General features: G+C 37.7%; 1 protein-coding gene across 1 annotated transcript in view; it reads left to right on the plus strand.

Moving 5' to 3' along the window:
• Positions 1-20,618, plus strand: part of Kank (KN motif and ankyrin repeat domain-containing protein 2 kank) — a 48,536-nt gene that overhangs the window by 1,189 nt on the left and 26,729 nt on the right. The gene's annotated exons all lie outside the window — the stretch shown is intronic.

Genomic DNA, 20,618 nt, shown 5'->3' on the forward strand with positions numbered 1-20,618 from the left:
TATAAATTGCGACAATATATAGGTTATTGAGAATAATTATTCCATTCGTGCCGTGTACGCGGCTCGTTTTACGTGCTCGTATACAAGAGAAGTCAATAACCTGGGCTACACCACGACCGGCCTCGGGATCGTAAATTCGCGATAAAATTCTGATAACGACGGACTGTGGCCATCCTTCCATTAAACCAAATGCAAAATTCCCATGTATCGGCATTTATATTAGGTAATAATTCTTTTCCCGTGGAAGGAAGAAACGTGGTAAAGAAATTTTTTTATCAGTTAATTTTTAACTTTGAAAATCATAAAAATAACAAGAACAACGGAACTTTCTTATTTCTGATTCTAAACCGATTCATAGGATAATGATAAGTAAGTTTTTCCATATCATTTATCTCGATTTCTGCGAATAATAGTCGTGGAATAATTGCCAAATTTAAATGATGATGTAATGAAAAAATACTCGAATACTCGATCACGTAGCTTTTCAACTGTTGCTCAAACTGCTACACCTACTGATACCGATTTGCATATCGCATTCCGCTATTTCTTCGTGTTTACCAGCGATCCGATCGCTGCTTACATTCCGCACGCGCATAATCTCGTGGAAACAGAATAGAGTTCGGTAACGTGGAAATATGACGACCAGACACATTGTTTTCGTCGTTCACGTCACGGTCGGGTATGTCAGATTTTCAGATTCGAGTTATCGTGAAGTATTTACGTAACATCTTCGTGAAAATTCTGTGAAAATTGTGTGAAGAGAATTTATTGATTGTTAAAGTATCAGATTCGTTGGAGAAGTTGTGTATGAATTTTAACGTAGAAATCGAATATTGTGAAAATTATATGCGTGTAGTATTTGTTTTATCGTGCAAAAATGCCACGTTAAATGGATTAATTGAAGTTTGTATCTATTTATTTATGGATAACGATACATACGAAGTATGATGATTAATTTAGAACAGATAAAGTTACTCGAATATAACTTTGTTCCAAATAGATACGAGATTATTTATATGTGGTTATATATGGTTGAATAACAGTCTAGTATAACAAGATCAGCTTAACGATTGATATTACATACGTATTAAGATTTGTTACATTCCGTTAAAACGGAAGGATTTAATATCACACGAGGCATTGTTGCAAAATAAATAAAATAAATACTCTAACGAATCGACAAACGTGTTTGCACACGCAATCGTCAGATTAGACACACCTCCATTCGGTGCTAATTCTTTGGATACACATCACGACGTTCACTAGTATTTTTAGAAAGATTTTGCGTCATAAAACTTTAAACCTTCCTTCAAAAATAACAACATAACAATAATTTTAGCATATCCTCAAATTCCTTCCTACATCCATAATTTTCAATCAATGTTATTTCCTGATCTATCTAATTGATAATTAAATCTTTCGTCTTCGAATATAATTCCAAATTATTCTCACCAATTCCAATTTAATTTTCTCGATGCTTAAATAATATTCCATATTTCTCCAAAATCATCCAATTTTCTCAAATATCAATGCTTAAATATTTCAATATTTCATCATTCCAATTTAATTTTCTCAATATCGATATTTGAATTATTTCATAATTCTGAAAATTCATCGTTTCAATTTAATTTTCCCGATACCGCACTTAGCACTCGTTTCTAAATTTACAATTCCAAACAAAATAATTTTCCAAAACCTTCGTTTCCGTCGTCTCCATCTTCGAAACATTGCGCCGCAAATTTCCTGCAGTCAAATGATTTTCCATCGTCTCCACAGTTTCCCCAACGTCGCCTCGTATTCCTCGCGGAAACAACGCCTCGATTATTTACGCGAATCGACAATTTCCTTTAAACGCGACAACGGCCACGATATTTACAATGCACGGTCGGCAAAGTGATGTATCAAGATCCGCGGCATTTCTGTCGATACATATAAGGATAGAATCGCGACAACACCCCCTTTGCCTTTACCTTTGCCTCCTCCTTTCCCTTCTTCCCTCTCTCATGCGAGCACAGATCCAGGTACGCGCAATTAACGAACTTATCTCCAATAATCCGTGGATGGAAACGGATCAGGCCGCCATTAAACGTTTATACGTCGAGTCGTTCAGATCGTATAGCAAGAGATCGATCTTTTTATCGGAGATACGAATTTTCGAAAATTGTGGATCTCTTCAGATGGAAAGGAAATGTTTCTAAAAGTGGATTTAAATTCTCGTTGCGTTTCAGAGTTGTGAGGATCGGATAATTGGACGGTGTAATCTCTTTTATGTGTGTAATTATTGGGAGCGGGAGTTCGGTAATAAGAATTTCTTGGAAGATTTTTTTTGTTGCTCTCTTTGCTTAGTCATTCGTGGATTGCATCACGCACGCATTTATTTCTTGTATTTGTAAATAGAAGATTTTTAGCAAGACTGAAGTTGTCGGGAAACATGCTTTTTATATTTTAATTGTATTATCGGTATTTTACTTTTTAGCGGTTTCTAATAGAAATAGAATTTTTAGAAAGTTATATCTCGTTACTTATTTATTCATAGGTACAATTTTTGTATCTATATATATATATGTTAATCTGTTAAATTTGAAATTGTTAATTAAAATTGAGAGTTACATAATATAACGGCTTCAAAATCTCGGAGAGACAAACAAACTTTCCATTTTAAAAGTATACGCCGGCAGATGTACGATATTGCATTTCTTGTTTACACCGCGATAATGCGTTTTCATATTTTTATTTTCTCAATTCGTAGACATCCGAAGAATATTTATCCCCGGTTCGAAACCATACGCGATCCACCGGCCATCCACATCGTTGCACATGTGCGTCGTTACGCAACTCTTTGTAATAGTCGTTTTGTTTGACTTGCAACAAAGAAGAGTATTTAGCGCGTGTACATTCTAGGCACTTATATGCTAATCCGTGCACATTTTATCTGGGACGTCGATTGGCCTCACGTCGTCCATTTTTCGTGGCGAGTGCAAGCTAATTTCTGTCTAATTAGTGCCAATTAATTTATTGTGCGAAAGTGTGCGCGCACAACACAAACGTTTCCATCGAAATTGGTCCACGGAAAATTAGGTTCGTTTCGCTCGATTATGAGATAATCGACGTCCATTTCCATTCCATTCGCGGTAGAAACACTGTTGAAATTTTACTCGCTTCCTCGGCCATCTTTTCTTATTCTTCGTCGAATCTTCATACGCGCCAATTATTCACTGTCAAAATAAATCCATTCTTTTCACATTGCATTAAAATTCTTCAGACTTTCCGTTGTTACCGCTATTTCTACATTATTTACATTTGGTTTTTGCATTTTTTTTTTTTTTTTTGTGTTTCGTGTTAACGAACTTGTCTACCCGCATACGGATAATCACGAGGAATCGTCTCGTCAACAGGTCATTAAACCGGATACGAATTGAAATAATACGAACTGAAAACGACGAGTATTCGTGTATCAATTTCGAAGCGAAAGTCGGTTGATATATCGTCAGGAAGAGTATTTTAATAATTTTAATAACAGGAAGCGCGAGAATGAATCGAAAAATCGGAGGAAAAATCGTACTCGATCGAAACTTGGCGCGAAATTAATTGAGATGGAAAAATGTTTCGCGAAATCCGGCGAATTTTCTGTTAATTACGTGTGGCGGATTCAACAAATAAATTACAAGCGGCTGGCAACAAACCGCTTTCAACCGTATCTCTCAACTTATTCATTACCTTTCATCGACCCGCCCGTACGGGCAAATGGAATCCTTATTTGGCGCAGACTTCGTTCCGAAGCTCGTTAAAAGCGACCGTAGAAAGTCCGTGGAAAGCAACGGCCCGACCATCGTCGAAGAGAGGAGAGGCTTGGCCGCGTTATCGATAACTCGTGACCAATTTTCCGGCTCCCCCGTGACATTTCGGTTTCTCGGAGCTCGTTTTTCAGAGAGTTCCACCATACTCCCACGAATATGTCGATTATAGCCGTCGTTCAGTCGACGAGTGAGGTTTCTCGTGGAACCGCGGAAGCAGTTGGATAATTGGATCGAGAACTACTAGTTTCGATGGATTTTTAATCCCTATGGTATATGGTTTATGTACTTCATGTAGATTTGGTTTATGTAGATTTTAGGTTTTCGCGATGGCTTTGCATTATTATTCCTTAAAGATATTCGATATGGTAATCTCGATGTTGTGATTCGTTCTTCAGAACTCAAAATTTGCTTCGCGTTTCATCGAAGGAATGTAGAAAACAAGTATTCAAAGCTATAAGTTATTTTTTTGAATATCTTAGAGATTCGAACATGGTATCATATTTAAGGAATATTCGATCAGAACTCAGAATTTGCTTTGTACTTCATCGAAGGAATGTAGAAAACGAGTACTTACGTTATAAATTATTTCTTTTGATATCCTAGAGATTTGGACATGATATTATATTTATGGAATATTCGATTAGAATTCAGAATTTGCTTTGTACTTCATCGAAGAAATGTAGAGAACTCATGCTGTATAAATTATTTCTTTGGATCTTAGAGATTCGGACATGGTATCATATTTAAGGAATATTCGATCAAAATTTAGAAACAGCATTTATATCATAAATTATTTCATTGGATCCCAGAGATTCGAACGTGATATTACATTTATGAAATATTCGACCAAAACAAAAGAATTTTCTTTGTATTTTTACCAAAGAAATATAGAAATCATTCGTCGCAGTTATCCAACATATTTACTGTAGTCGTTTAGAATTGCAATGGTTGCTAAATGCCCGTTCGAAATTCCTGGGAGCAAAGTTGACTTTTCCACTGACTGATGAGATCGATGATTCTCTGTCAGCGACTGTATCCAATTGTTGGAAAACGAGTTTCGCGTGTTGTATCGTTCGTTAGTATTTGCCCGAGCCATGTTTTAACGAGGTAGTTTACTGTTTGCTGAAACGAACTGATATAATTGTGGCCGATTTTATGGAGATTCAGCAGTCCGTTTTGTTGTTTCGTTCCCTCGTTTACATATCCTTTTTTCCCTTTTTTTTTTCTCTCCTCCTCCCCTCGTATCGCCAATTATTATTTCGCGATGTACACATTCGGTGAAAAAGATCGATCGATTTGCCTGCCACAAGGCAAATTTGATCGGTCGATTTTTCTTTTCTTCTCACTTGTTGCGCGTATAAATGTCTGTTACAATTACTTTACACGCCATCTGTCTAATTAACTCGAGAATGAAACACGGATGATATTCCCGTTTCGTCACATGACGCGTTATTATTATTATTATTATTATTATTACTCCACGATGTAATTGGTGAAATGTGATATTATATTTATAGCACGATTAATTAGCAACACGTGCTGTCGTAATTATTTCACAATCGTCCCTATTAATTAACTTAAGACGTATACAGAACGTATATATATATATATACACGTCCATCCAGTTTTATCGATATATATATGATCGTTTAAAGCCTTTTGTATTCCTCGAATTATCCCATTATTCCATCAATTTATTCGCTCGATTCTCCATTTTCTTTTTTTTTTTCTTTTTTTTATCGTGAATCGTTATTTCTCTATTCTTGTAATTAGGTTCGCGGGGCACACCTAAACGACCTTGACATTATTTCCACGCACGTTTGTAGCACTCGAGATGTTAATAATCGGCAAAGCACGGCGGTTTTGATAATTATGGGAATAACTCGCGGTATACGGTGCGTGTAACGTCGTCATCGGGCTAGCGTAATCGCCTTGAAATACGCTCCGCGAATACGTAATCCGCGCTCCTCGCGGATACATCGTTATTCGCGAGATGCGCGATCATTCTTAATTAAACCGAGCGTTACGTTCAGCCGATTCACATGCCGGTATATACGCTCGATCAAAACGGAATTTATTCTTGCTCGCTTCGAACATTTCTATACTTTGCATACGTTTGTCGAATAAATATAGATTTTAAATAACGATAGATTGGAAATTGAATTAAAATTATCACCCGTTTTTGAGTGACGCATTTTTCAAGTTGAACGAATATTTTATTATACCTCGCGAGATAATAGGTTTCCAATTTAACATTAGTTTAATTCATGAATTGTCGAATAAATAGAAATTTTAAAACGTAGATTGAAAAATTACCATCCGTAATTTTCATACGTAAGTGTATTTTTCATTGAAATTCAATATATTTTATTCCCTCGCGAGTTATACAAGGTTTCTACTTAACTTCCCGAGTATATTATAATTGTCGAATAATGGAAATTTTTAAAACGTAGATTGAAAAATTATCATCCGTTTTTCATACGTAAGTATGTATTTTTCGTTCAAGTTGAACGAATACTTCGAACACTTTATTCCATCGCGAGTGGAATACAATATTGCTACAATATTGTTGGCAACGCGTACGAAGTAATATTTCACTTTGCCTCGCTGTTTCGCTATCTGATTTCACCTACTCCAATTTTTCTCTCCCTCTCGTTTTTGATTAAAGGACGACGATGAAGAAACGGGTGTCATAAAGTAATTTGTAAAAGCATCGTTCTTAAATAGCAAATCTTTCAAAAATGAATTGAATTTCCGAGAATTTCTTCCGGTTTATCGTCTCGCGTCGATACGATTCGAGAGAAAATATTAGCAACGCATTGGTTGAAAAAAGTTGAACGAGTTTTCTCTGGTTCCGTTTCGTTTTTTTTTTCCTGGTTAAAAGAGAGAAAAAAAAGAGCGAAATGGAAAATTGCAAAGTTGTCTCGTCGATATACACCGTCAATGGATCGTTGAAAAAGTTAAATCAATATCTATCCCCCGTTCCAAACCTTTTTCCTCCACGAATCGTACGCGTGATATTCCATTTCGTTATTCGAAATAAGGGTCGACGTTGTTATTAACCGATTTAAATACACCGCCATTTACGCACACGTTCCATATTTATTCCACTTTCGAGCGAATACGATGTTTACACGCGTAATATTCTCACAATTGAATTATCATCATCAATTAATACACCGCGCATAATAAATAATCCAATATATAAAATAAATACGTACGTACGAATCGAAATGGTTGCGACACGTTCGAATCCATTTTATTGTACATTCGCTGCTCCTTAACAATCGAACGTTGATATTTTTTTCCCCCCCAAAAAAGAGTCACAGCCTCTCCTAATTAGACAGCCTCTTTCACGATTTATCTAAGCGTGTATTTTCATTCAACGAGACGAAGTTATTCGTGCAGCGTTGTTTTGCGTGAAAACAAGACCGCGTTTGGATGAAAATAATTCGATCGAGAGAGAATTGCCGATGCATAATAAGTCGAATGGAATAAATCACAGCCGTCGTCATAGCTTCCCCCCCCCCCTCCCCTTGTAATTATTTGAACGATAATCCAGTGGCCATAGGTTCAACCAACCCACCACGTTGATGCACTCCCGGTATGCGATCTTTTCATTAAATTAGCAACACTCGCGTGCGCCCTCTTTATTGACCAGACTGCAACCAGGAAAGAAAATAACAGCGATTACGCGTCGAGAAATTATATATCTCCGTTAATCGTAGATATTCGATTTTTCTCTCCACGGATAATTGCACCTTTTCCACGCCGAACACGATCGTTCGCGAGCTCTCTGATCTTTTTTACCAGTTTCATTTCTTTTTACCATATTCATATCTGAAAAGGTTAGGACAAGTTTTAAAGAGAATTGTACACGATTTCTATATATTGATTGTTGAGATATAAATAATCTCATATTGGATTATTTTAACTCGTATTGTATTAAATAGAAATCGAGAGGGAAGAAATTCGACGACCTGTGCGTTTGCTCACAGAGAATCGAGGATAAAGTTTGAATATCGTGTATCACGTTGGATAGATATTTTGAATCGTTATTGCGATATCCATTAATTTGATAAAAAGGGAGAATTGGAAAGACGAATTTCGTCGAATTTGTTTCGATTGATTAATTAAAAATCGAATATCGGAGCAGCTCGGATATTTCATTTTAATTCTCGAAGAAATATCCGGCGAAAACGAGAGAATTATCGTGACCCATATATAACGGATGGAATATAGCCTCGTCTTAAGCGATATATGGAGATACCATTAAGACGACAATAGAGATGGAAGTGACGTAACATGTGTCAATATAAATTCGATTATCTTATCGCGAACACGACGAGTCTCCACCAGTATTCGCCGCGCGAATAAATCTCGTGTTTACCTGGACTTTAAAACAGCTTTTAACACCACCACCAGATGGTTCTATTTATACGAGGAAGTGAGAATCGTTTGTTACACGCATAAACATTTGCGAAACGTGATACAACTCGAATAGTAAGGAAATAGCGAGAGAGATCAGTGATATAAATCGTGGAACGTCTTGCGACGTAGGTGATCGTAATTTATTTCACGTGTCGGATCGGAAACGATCGATGACGATTCAGTGCATGGTCGATGAATCAAAGGAATTAAATAATTCGAGTTTTAAAGTTTAATTATAAAGTCGAAGATCGTGATAAAATTTGATTTCGTGCGATTTATAATAATAGTGAGGTAACTTTGAAAGAAGAGAGCGACGATATGTTGTCGTATTTGTATTCAAGTTTGACTTTTTAATTTCCAGGTTTCTAGAAAATAGAGTAATCTTTTTTCGAAGAAAAACAGTATCGTCTCTCGTTCTTTGAAAACACGAGATCGTTAGATCATAGAAAATTGTATGTCCTATGGTATGATAAATTGCTTGGAACAAGAAAAAAATTATTTATGCACAAGGAAAAATTCGTGGAAAAATTGATAATGAGCCAGAACGAGTGATTTAAATTCATTAAAACATTTTAATCATAGTGGTAAAAAGTAGTATGATGGTCGCACAGAAGACAGGAATTAGAGATATGAAAATTTAATTTGGTTAATGCACGTGGATATCCGTTTTATAATTTCTAAAACACGCTGACACATCGCCCGCTAGAAATGATAAACTGGACGTGATAAATGAGGTAATAAAAAAAGAAATCGATACTGGAAATTTATTCCAGTTGATTGTATATCTACGAGTTAGAATCACTTTTATTTTTTCAACCATCTCGTTCACATCTTACGTCATCTTCAAAATGGAATGGAACAGTAAAAAAAAGGCAGGAGCCTTGAAAATTTTATACGAGTTCTTCGTTTCTCATTTTTTGCGTGTAGAAATCGTTTATAAAATCGCGATTCGCGTATCGATTCCGATTCACACAGCTAAGAATATTTTATATATAATTGTAAATTCTATAAAACTATCCCGTGAAATTCTGTGAAAGTTTTCCATGAAAATTTTGAAGGAGACATTTTCAATCGAATCCGAGCTTAATCGCGGATGAATCTCCTCGGTTTCCTCGATTCAAAGATAGAAATATAAAATCGCCCTTCTAATTGAAAGATCTCGAAACGTTTCTTGCCGGCACAATGCAACTCGAAACTCGCATTCAACAAACCGAATACACCTTTTAGCGCCTGCTTTGTTATTGTAATCAGAAGTCTGATAAATGGAAACACAAAAGCGGAAAATCAAGGAAAGGAAGAAATATATATCCACCGCTATTATAATATCTTTCGTTAAACCGTATCGAATTCTCAATTTTAAAATCTATTAGAATCGTGAAAATAGCCTCGAAGAATTTAATTATTTAAAATTTAAAGAGTTGTGAGAGATTAAAATATTGAAATTTCTTAAAATTATTATAAATTATTCACAATTCGCTGCTTCATTTCGAAAATCGTTAAACCGTATCGAATTCTCAATTTTAAAAATTTTCATAATCGTGAAAATAGCTTCCAAGGATTTAATCATTTCAAATTTAAAGAATTGCGAGAAATATAAATTACATTGTTCACACTCGCTGCTTCAATTCGCAAATCAATCGCATCGAATTCTCAATTTTAAAAGTATTATAATCGTGAAAATAGCTTCCAAGGATTTAATTATTCAAAATTTAAAGAGTCGTAAGAAATTAAAATATTTAAATTTCTTATAATTATCATTACATTATTCACAATCGTTTCATTTCGCAATCAATCGTTTTGCACGACCCACGTGGAAGCCGAACGAATTACACGGTCGAACGTAACGTAAATCATCCATAGGTCAATTAGAGGAAACTTGGAACGTCCCCCTCGCGTTGAAAGCGAGCACAATGCACCCTCGTGCGTGTCAAACGCAAGAACCACTGGTGACTGTGCTTTTTAATCCCTCGTTCGTGGCATAACAACCCGGAAACAATCACGTTCGTAATCCCCCGTGGTGGCAAAAACTCGGCTCTGATCGAAAGGAGAGGGCACGAGAGTGTATAACGACGCGTGGCAAGAAGCTCAGGAATGGGGCGGAGGGCAAAAAGGAAGAGAAAACGGGGAGAACGTTAAGGATGCGAAGAGAGAGGGATAGAAAAGGAAAGGGGAATGCGAGAGCGAGTTAATTTGGTCGTATATATTGTGCTAGGTATAGGAATAAAAAGGGTTAAAAAGGAGAAAAGGGAGGAAATAAAAAGGAGTAAGAAATAGGCTGGAATAAAGTCTAGTGTACTTGTCAAGTCGAAGAGGATAAAAGAAGGAAAACGGTAAAAAATAAATGAAATATGACGAGAGAGAGAGAGAGAGAGATAGAGATAGAGAAGAGAGAAACGCGAATAAAGTTGATCCTGCGGATTCTTCTTTCTTAAAATTTATTAATATTATCTTTTTCTCAATCTTTATAAAATTTTTGTTTAAACTGACGACATTTTCACACTTTTCACTGTATATCGCGTATTGTAAAATCGAAGATACAAAGAGAAGACGATGAAATGATATTCACGCAAAGAAGCGAGTCTATCTCATACGGAGACGTCGAAGCGAGACATTGTCGCTTGCTTCTCTTCTCGCCTCAGTTTGGGCAGAAAATACACCGGTCATTCACGCGCTCCTCGTTATTTATACCTGGTGGTTACGCCTCGATTTTCATTCCTCCTCGCCCTCGTTTTGCGTACACAATCGGTGTACATTGTCGCACATTGGATTTCGTTCTGCTATTTCGTTCTGCGATTTGTCGGTCGACGATTTTCCATAAAATGTCCGGCAATAAAAACAGGGGGGAGGGAAGACGATGACGACGGGTCGAACGGATGAAATTATATTCAAACGACGCTCTTCCTTCCCTCCCCACCCACTTCTCAGATCGTCCACGTCGAGCCGTCTAATGGAATCTACAAACGGCCGAGCGGCGTATATGGAGGAGAGCGTTGTTCGCGCGAAATGTTCCCGGTCTTTAAAGCTCTCTTAAAGGAATACTTGCCGCTTGTATGAACCGGGTCGTGCGTTATTCATGTCGCGCACGCGTGTGCGTAACGTGCATGGGCGAACGAGAAAGGCTGTGATAGAGGTAAGCCCACGTGAGCTCTCTTATGCTCCGTGTGGCGAGCAACGTACCGGGTGGGACCAAGTGTCCGGCCGTAAAACCCTTCCAGGATTAGCCATTCCCTCGATGTTTCCTCCTCCTCCTCCTCCAGGGAAGAGAGCATGATCCATTATTCGTTATAAAAAAGTGTATGACGAGAAAAAAGAGAACGGAAAGTCGACGATTATCGATGGAAATAAAATTTGCTTCTTCGATTCCTTCGACTTTTATTTTCAAATCGACACGATTCATATCGTTCCTTTAATCCTGAAACATCCGCGATCGTATATATATACATCGATAAGAGGAAGAGAGAGTAAAACCTCTCTTCGTCCTCGAGCTTCCAACTTCCGGTCCAGATTACTCCGCTCCTCCCACGAAGGAGGAGGAGGATTCTATCGATCCAGCTAGAGGAGCAGCCAGGAGCAGCTGAGAACGGAGTTCTGATATCGACAGCGCGAAAATTTACGCGTCGCTTCGAAGCGATTAAACGAGCGGATCTCTTCGCTTCGAGTGTTCCAAGCGGATCCATCCATTTTCGATTCGTTACACGCGAATATAGTGTGAAATATACTGTAGCAAAGTAACGAGAGAAAGTTGTCGTTTGGGCAAAAGCGTTTCACCCCTTACATTCGATCACCCACACTGTGCACGCGATCGCGTACGAGAGGAGAACACACGGCGCTGCGTCGTCGCGCGTACGCCCACGCGGCTTACGCCTTCAGTGAAGGCTGTTGGTTGCATCAGGCCCCGGTGTTACAGGCCCAATAAAGGAGCACTCACACACACGCGTGGCGCGAAGGTGAAACGAGCCGCGATAAAGGAGAAAATAAAGAAAGGAAGTCTAGCGGGTATAATTAATTCACGCGCGAGCTGGAAACACGTCGAGAGGAGAAATTGCGAATTGTTGTGTCCTCGATCGCATTGTGTGTCTCTTCAATCGTGTTATTGATCGTTATTGAACGGTCATTAGCATAACGAGCTATTTGATTTATATTGTTGTATTATATATGGGATAGAATCCGGTCTGAATCCGTTTCGTTTTGGTGTCAGATGGATTTTTCTAGGTCGAGTAGATTTCAATCCCCAGGATTGATCCCTCTGGATTACGCGTTCAATAAAAAAAGATTTATACGTCTTAATAAACGAATACTCGATATGATCATTTTTTCGTTTTATATCGGCATCACGATCGACTTGTCATACGGCTTCTCGATATATTTGCAGAGGATGTTTCATACGTCCCTCTTCCATTTCCACACACGGTTGGCATCCTTTCCTCGAGGATTTGCCAACTCTTTCGAAAATGTCGGATTTCTGTCGAATTATTCGACAGGCATGCTGGATTCGGTTTCGTTAAGTCGTTTATCGGCGAGGAATTGGCACACTTCTACGATGTTACGATGTGTGCCAATTCCTCGACGACTTGTGTCCCGTATATATGGAAATGAGAACGTTCAGTCGAACGGTGTATTTATAAATTTATAAATGTAAATGTTAAAATGTACGTGGAAACCAGCGTAATAAGTCAATCACGATGCTAATGTAAAACGATATAAGAAAATGGTTGTATCTTGAAAACGAATTGAATTTTCGATGTACCTTGCGAATCTTTTTTTTTTTTTTTTTTTTTAAACATCCTGTAAATTGTAAATTTTTATTACAACTTCCTATATATATATATATAAAAGAAAAAAAAAGAAACTGACGATAGTAATTTCGTTTCTTCGAGTGTTGTAAAAACTTATGAATAATAACGTGGAAATTGATTTTCTACGTTAACAATGTCGTGAAAGGGAAATATAATTTGTTATGAACGACGAAGTAAAATGATGTTGGAATAGTCCAACTCGCCAAGAATAGTTCTCTCGATCTCTCGTAGGATTTAATGCTCGAAGCGAAGAATGAAAATGACTACGCGCGATTGACGAGATTAATGCGCGTTTCTATTTCTCGAACTGAGTATTTAATCGAGCCGACCGATTCGATTCGTTTCGAGCGAAACACGACGTCTTCCCTCGACACTTCACGAAGGAAGAGAGTATAACGCGTCGCGTCCTTCCACCATCCGACTCCTCTTTGTTATTCCTTCGATTGTGTTAATTGAATTTATATGGGACGATTATGCAAAAATTGTCGATCGATTAAATCGATTTTGCACGTCGAGACAAAGATGGTTGGAACACTCGGTCGGTATAAGAATCAGCTTATCAGTTTCGTAATCGATAACGAGGCATTAACGCGCATATCTCCTCCTTTTTCGAGTCGTAAAATTTCGGGCTTGACAAATTGGAAAATGAAAGTTCCACTTGTTGTTGTTCGATCGTTGCCTGCCTCATCCTCTTTCTAACGAGCGGTTTCACGATGAACGCACGATAGGTGATTAAACGATCGGTGACAAATTAGAAGTTTACCATGGATTTAATGACTGTCTCCTCGATGGAATTATCTCCACTCGTGTGCTTATTATCCACTTGGTTACATGTTAGAGCTAACGTTAAATTATTTCACCAAATGAAATAATATCTCTTCTGTTTGAATTTTTCGCTTCCCCACGTTCAATTATTGATCGAATATTCGTTATTCCGCTCAATTTACTATTGTAACCTAATTATATAATTATACGACCGCGTCTAATTAATAGCGTGTCCAATTAACAAAATGATTTATTACCATGGATAAATAAATTACATCTGATTATTATAGTTACCGTTATTTCGTTAATAATTAATCGTCGCTTCGTGTCGAAGACACGTCTCATTAACGAATTATTTGCAAAATTATTTCTCGAATCTACGTTTCGTTCGAATCGTTAAAACGAACGCCTTTAACAATGAATTGTTTTTCTCATCGAGGTGTGGAAAGATCTTTCGAGGTCTAAAGTCGACCGGAAGTCGTTCACTCGACCGACAATATCTATGCAAAATGGTGAAGTTTGGCCGATTCGTTAATGATTAATCGTCGCTTCGTGTCGAAGACACGTCTCATTAACGAATTACTTGCAAAATTATCTTTCGAATCTACGTTTCGTTCTCAACAACGAGTTGTTTTTCTTGCAAAGATCTTTTCGAGATCCAAAGTCGGCCGGAAGTCGTTCCTTCGATCGACAATATCTATGCAAAATGGTGAAGTTTGGCCGATTCGTTAATAATTAATCGTCGCTTCGTGCCGAAGATACGAATTATTAACGAATTATTTAGAAAATTATCTTTCGAACCGTTTCGTTCTTTCGATCGAATCGTTAAAACGAACGCTTTTAACAACGAATTGTTTTTCTCATCGAGTTGCGGATATGCAAAGATCTTTCGAGGTCTAAAGTCGGCCGGAAGTCGTTCCTTCGATCGACAATATCTATGCAAAATGGTAAAATCTGGCCGATTCGTTAATAATTAATCGTCGCTTCGTGTCGAAAATACGTCTCATTAACGAATTATTTAGAAAATTATCTTTCGATCGTATTATGAACTTTTCAGTCAAGATTTCAATCGTTATGGTTTATTTTAATTTTAATTTATATAAAATAATATCCGTAGCATATGAATAATCTGTAATGGTTTTTCACGTAAAACGGCATTTAAAAGAATAATATATTAATGCAATTAAAAAATTGAATAATTATAATTGAATCGAAAACTAATATCACAGAAATGTAAATTTAGTTTCAGTTTGTAAAGATATTATCAATTATTACGTTTACCATCCAAATGTGTTGTTAAAAAAAAATCGTTAAAACGAACGACTTTAACAACGAGTTGTTTTTCTCATCGAGTTGCGACGCAAAGATCTTTCGAGGTTTAAAGTCGGCCGGAAGTCGTTCATTCGACCGACAATATCTATGCAAAATGAATCTGGCCGATTCTTCTCGGCCGGTGGTATATTCGATTTCTTCTCCCGCGTGGCACGAACGGGTAATAGTAGTAACAGTGGTAGTAGTAGCTAGGAAACGATATTCGATACCTGAGCGCAATTGTATTCGCGGCCGTTGTTTTGCTCGGCAAACCGCACAGGTAATTGCATCTCGTCATTTTTCATAGCTATACTCGTCTGTCTCGCCTTCTTTGGCGCACATACAACGCACTCTTCTCACCTTCTCCGATATTTCCTCGTCGAAACTCCGGACGAACAACCATTGGCGGGGGACGAGTGGCGGCAATTTCGAATTCTCGAACTTGTTGTCGACAGAAAACTCTGAGAATTCTTCGTGCACAGAACGATTTTTGCTATTTACTAATTTTATATATCTCGGTTTTGGGGGAAAAAATTGAAATTATAATTATAAAATTAAAATAAGTAAATTGAAATGGTCGTCGCGATAGACGAGAATTGTACCAACATGGAAATGTACGAGTTTCTTGGGTTAGGATCAAGGTTGACATTGCCTTCCTATCAGCCAGGAATGTTTTCGGTTAAAAATATGGCCGGCTGCCTTTACCTATAATTAACCACGGTCGATAGACTGTGAAGTCGATCTAATTTCTTCCGGCGCGAAAATAAAGCGACGCGCGTTTAAATTTGTTTCACGGTGTTCTTTTTATTATCAGATCTGTTGTTACGCGGGGAAAAATGGCAAAAGTGAGGATCGATTGAGTCATCGGTGAAGAAAAGTGGCGATGAGATAATCTAAATCGTTCGTCGATCAATAGCTAATCAAAATCTAATATTGCAAATGGATTCGTAATCAATTCGTAATCGTTAAAATGGGAAAAAGATGGCCGAACGTAATGGGCACGACTAAAGGGGGAAAGTTGAAGAGAAGTTGTTTTTTAAAGGGGAAGAAAGTGCAGTTTTCGCGAAACATAAAAGAGAAAACTAGTCGTCGACCATATATTACACTTTAGAGAAGAACGCTCGAAAGATTTCGAAACACGTTCTTTTTTCTATTCCATCAAATTTAAATATATATATACAGCAGCATTCTTTATTATTACGATCTTCTTCTCAACCGTTTATCAACCGCAGATCAAGAAACGAATCGATCGCAACAGCTAATCGCGATAGCTTAATTCTGTCCTCGTCGATGAGAGAGAACTCGCATTCGCGAGTCTAACTTCTATTTATATCTTATTACCGAGCTAAGCAAGAAATAGAGAGATCAATTTCACGCTTAACTAAATCACGCGTATTGGCGTGTCGAGAAATCCTTGAATCCGTGCACGGTTCATTGTGTCACGGTGAATGTGGCCACGCGTGTATATCGGTCCAGGTATATATGTGTGTATTTTAATTAAACGTCGAATATAAATATTTTAGAAGAGAACTTTCGTTCGAAAAATAAAAATTTTTTTATTCCATTTCGAAAGCAGCGTTTCACCGTTCGTTCGAGGTGAAATAGCCGAGAAAAAAGTAAAAAAGAGAAAAATTACGATGTCAATTCGATATGTTAAAGTTCTCTGAGAAAACTAACCTGCGCGGAACTAATTCGAAGGAAAAGTCACAGGTTCGGTGGAATCTCCATTAGTCGAAGTCGTGATTAACGTTCGAAATAGTTTCAGTAACTGAAACTTGGTATAGAAGTTTGCAATAGAATCTTTATCATCCTAGAGTATATATTCCTGTTTGGATATGCTCCATTCATCGAAAACATGGTCTGGTGCAACGATCTTTGCTCGAGCATTAACCGGTTTACTTTCCATTTGTTTTGTCAGCAAATTTCACTCTCCCCCCCCCCCCCCCCCCCCTCGTTTTAACTCCGTCGATATTTGTAAACTGTCGAAACTAAGTAGGAGGTAATTAAGAAACTTGACTCATTCAGTGCGGACAGGCTATTCAATATCCATCCAGAAACTGGAATTAGAACGTTAATATCTAATGGTGAAATTTTTCAAATTGCTAGTTGGTATAATAGGCAACGATTATCTATCGATAACGATACAAATTGAAAATTTTATAAAATATAAATCACCCGATTAACATATTTAACGTAAAATTCTAACTTGTCGGTTTGAATTAATAGATATTATTAGTTGGTAAATTATATATATATGGAAAATTCGTGGGGGCGTTCTAAACAGTAGTTTACACAAGATTCTTTTAAATTAGTTAAACAGAGTTTGTCGCTTCTCGGTTTATTCGTTCCTGTTTTCTGTCGTTATTGTTATATTTAATATAAAATTCTAACTTGTCGATTTAAATTAATAGATATTATTAGTTAAATTATTCGTTTAATACAGAGTTTATCTCTTCTGTCTTATTATTACATTCAATGTGAAATTGTAGCTTGTCAATTTTATTAACGAACGTTATTATTACTTAATAAATTACAAATTAATCTCACAAACGGAAAAAAAAACGAACTTTCAAATTAGTTCCCTCAATTTCCTCATCGGCTTATTCATTTTTTCATCGAGGGATATCATTGATCAATGAATCGATATCGAGAAAATATCTTCCCCTCCAGAAATTAATTAGCCGACAATAATGTCGTGTGAAAAAAAAAAGGAACGACTGTTTCAAATTCTTATATCCCTCGTTATTCGTTCGTGTTTTTCCTCTCGTCACATTCTTCATCATCGATTTTCATCAAAGGATTATCATTATCGGGGAAGATATTTTCCTTTCCAGAAATTAATTAACTGACAATTATTAATCACATATTCTTATATTCCTCGTTATTTGTTCGTATTTTTCCTCTCGTCATATTCTTCATCATTGATTTTCACTAAAGGATATTTTCCTTTCCAGAAATTAATTAGCCGACAATAATGTCGCGCGCGTGTAAAAAAAGAAACGACCCTTTCAAATTCTTATATTCCTCGTTCGTGTTTTTCCTCTCGTCACATTCTTCATCATCGAGTTTCATCAAAGGATCATCATTATCAGAGAAGATATTTTCCTTTCCAGAAATTAATTAGCCGACAATAATGTGAAAAAAAAAAAAAAAAAAGGAACGACTGTTTCAAATTGGTACGTTCCTCGCCGGCTTATTCGTTCGTGTTTTCTGTCAACGGGCAAAAAGTATTTCCTGTTTTTACACGCAGGAGGGCCAGAGAAAGGACGGAGAAAGAAAGAGAGGGCAGGGCTGAGAAAATGACAAAAATACACGGATGGTCGCGGTCGTCATCCGGTCGGTGCGCGATATTTTCGTCTCGCTTCGTTCATTGAGAAAAGTCTTTAATGGGCCACCACGAGTAGCGTAGACACGTATTTGCTGCCTCGTATTTATCGTATCGAAGAATTCCTGGAACGAGCAATCCGCACCTTGTTGCAAACTGGGAGACCCTTTGGAAAAGGGAAGCAAGAAATCTTGACCTCTGCACGGGTTGGTTATTCGAGAGCTGGTTTAGTGAATTTAAACGAAGTGGTGGCTCTACAGGAACTCGTTTATAATAAAATTTACGGATTCGCGGATCTCGAACTTTGAACCGTCCCCTCTTTACGACCATCTTCTTTTCTCTCCTCTCACCGACCGTTTTAAAGTTTGCTGTCGTTTCTCGTGCTGTTTGTTCAACAAACAAGGGGTGTGTATATTTCCAAGAATTCTGGAATTCTATTTTTGAAAGAGTACAAAGAGATAATTTTTATTGGTTTTTTTTTTTATTTGACGATTTTCCTTTGGCAGCTAAACAGGATTAGGATATCTTTGGAAAATTTTCTGATTAAAAAACAACAAGGGATCTTAAAGATATAAGATCTTTTTTTCAAAAACAAACGAATTTTTTAATATTAAAAAACCTTGAGACGGAACACGTACGATAATATTATGACGATCAATATTTGAGCGGCAGATAAAAACACAAATATATTTATTAAAGACGCAAAAATTGATGAATACACCTCCTCCTCGAGAAAATGAGATACGACGACTCCGATCATCGTGCATTCTCCTCCCGTGGTGGTCTTCGATTCGCAATGAAATTTCTCTCTCTCTCTCTCTCTCTCTCTCTGATGAATGGATCCTCGTGTACACGCGGTATACGCGGTTTCACGAGGAAAAGGAGACAGAGAGGAGATCAACGACGCGGTTAAGCGTATGATTTACACGCGTCTACGGAAGTTTAAGTGCTTCCTTCAAGACGTTCAAGACGTCCATTCCGGCGGAGGGTGTTTAATCTCCATCAGGACGCCATCCTCCTCATCATCCACGGCGGCCGCTTTGACTTGTGCATGACTTTTTATCTCTTGCACGCGCTCCACTCTTGCTCCTATTTATATACACTGTGCGCCGTGCTCGTTACTATCTGACCGTGCAACACACGGGGTTAACGTTACCCTTCCCGAGTGAGAGGGGAAACGGAGGAAAGAGGAGGGGAAAAAGGAAGAGAGCGAGAAAGGAAAAAAAAAAAAATCGACAGAGTTAGGATTAAACGGTGGGAAAACAGGAAATTAATTGCTCTCGCGTCCCGTTAATTCTTTCTACCTCTCTCGCGCATTACATTTTAATTATACACACCGTGCAATTACTAGGCTAGGATTTTTAACCGAACGATTCACCCGAGCGTTGGCTGGAGCGAGAATCGGTGAATTTGCTTCGCCGGTGTAACAGGATCTTTAATCATCCTCCAGGCTTAATTTCTCTTCCCTAGGATTATGTGGATATTTTCTAAACTTGTAATTTCATACCCTCTCTGCTTGAAATATCGAGCTTCGCTCTCGTGATGAATTGCGAAAGCGAAAATTCCACGAATTTATTTATCAATTTCAAAAGCGGTAGTAACGAACTTGGATATAATAAATTATTGCATTCCCCCGAGGATTAAGAAATATATATCGCCATTCCGTGTAAAATAAAATTTATTCCAAATTTTCTGATGCCAATTTTTTTCCCTTTCCGAACATTGAACACCCATTTCTCTCCCCCTCGGAGAGAAGAAGAAATCGAAGAGCGCCACCTACGCGGTGATTCCCCGCGTTCCAAGTCGTAAATAAAATGGCGAACAAATTGTCCGGACAATGAGGAGGAAAAGCATCGACGCCTTTGTTGCTCGCGGCGGCAAAAGGAACTTCATAATCGCGTTTGTCATGCGATTTCTTCTCTATTGTTTACAGGCCATTGTACGGCTGGAAGTATATCGCGAGTGAAACGGACAAAGAGTACAATGCCGAAGGTTGTTTGCAATATACGTATACAACACCCGCGGAATCTCTTATCTGATGCGTGAAGAATACTTGTTCTTCGCGCATTGGCAAACGATTCTTTTCCTTTGCCCGCGATAAAACCAATTTTCCTCCAATTTTCTTTTATAATCTGTCGTAGGAAACAACATTGGACTCTGCGTGGAATGGTACTCAATATGTATGATTCAGTA

Source organism: Apis florea, unplaced genomic scaffold (genome assembly GCF_048593485.1).
Source record: "Apis florea isolate Af1SG1 unplaced genomic scaffold, ASM4859348v1 contig_3772_pilon, whole genome shotgun sequence".
NCBI lineage: Eukaryota > Metazoa > Arthropoda > Insecta > Hymenoptera > Apidae > Apis > Apis florea.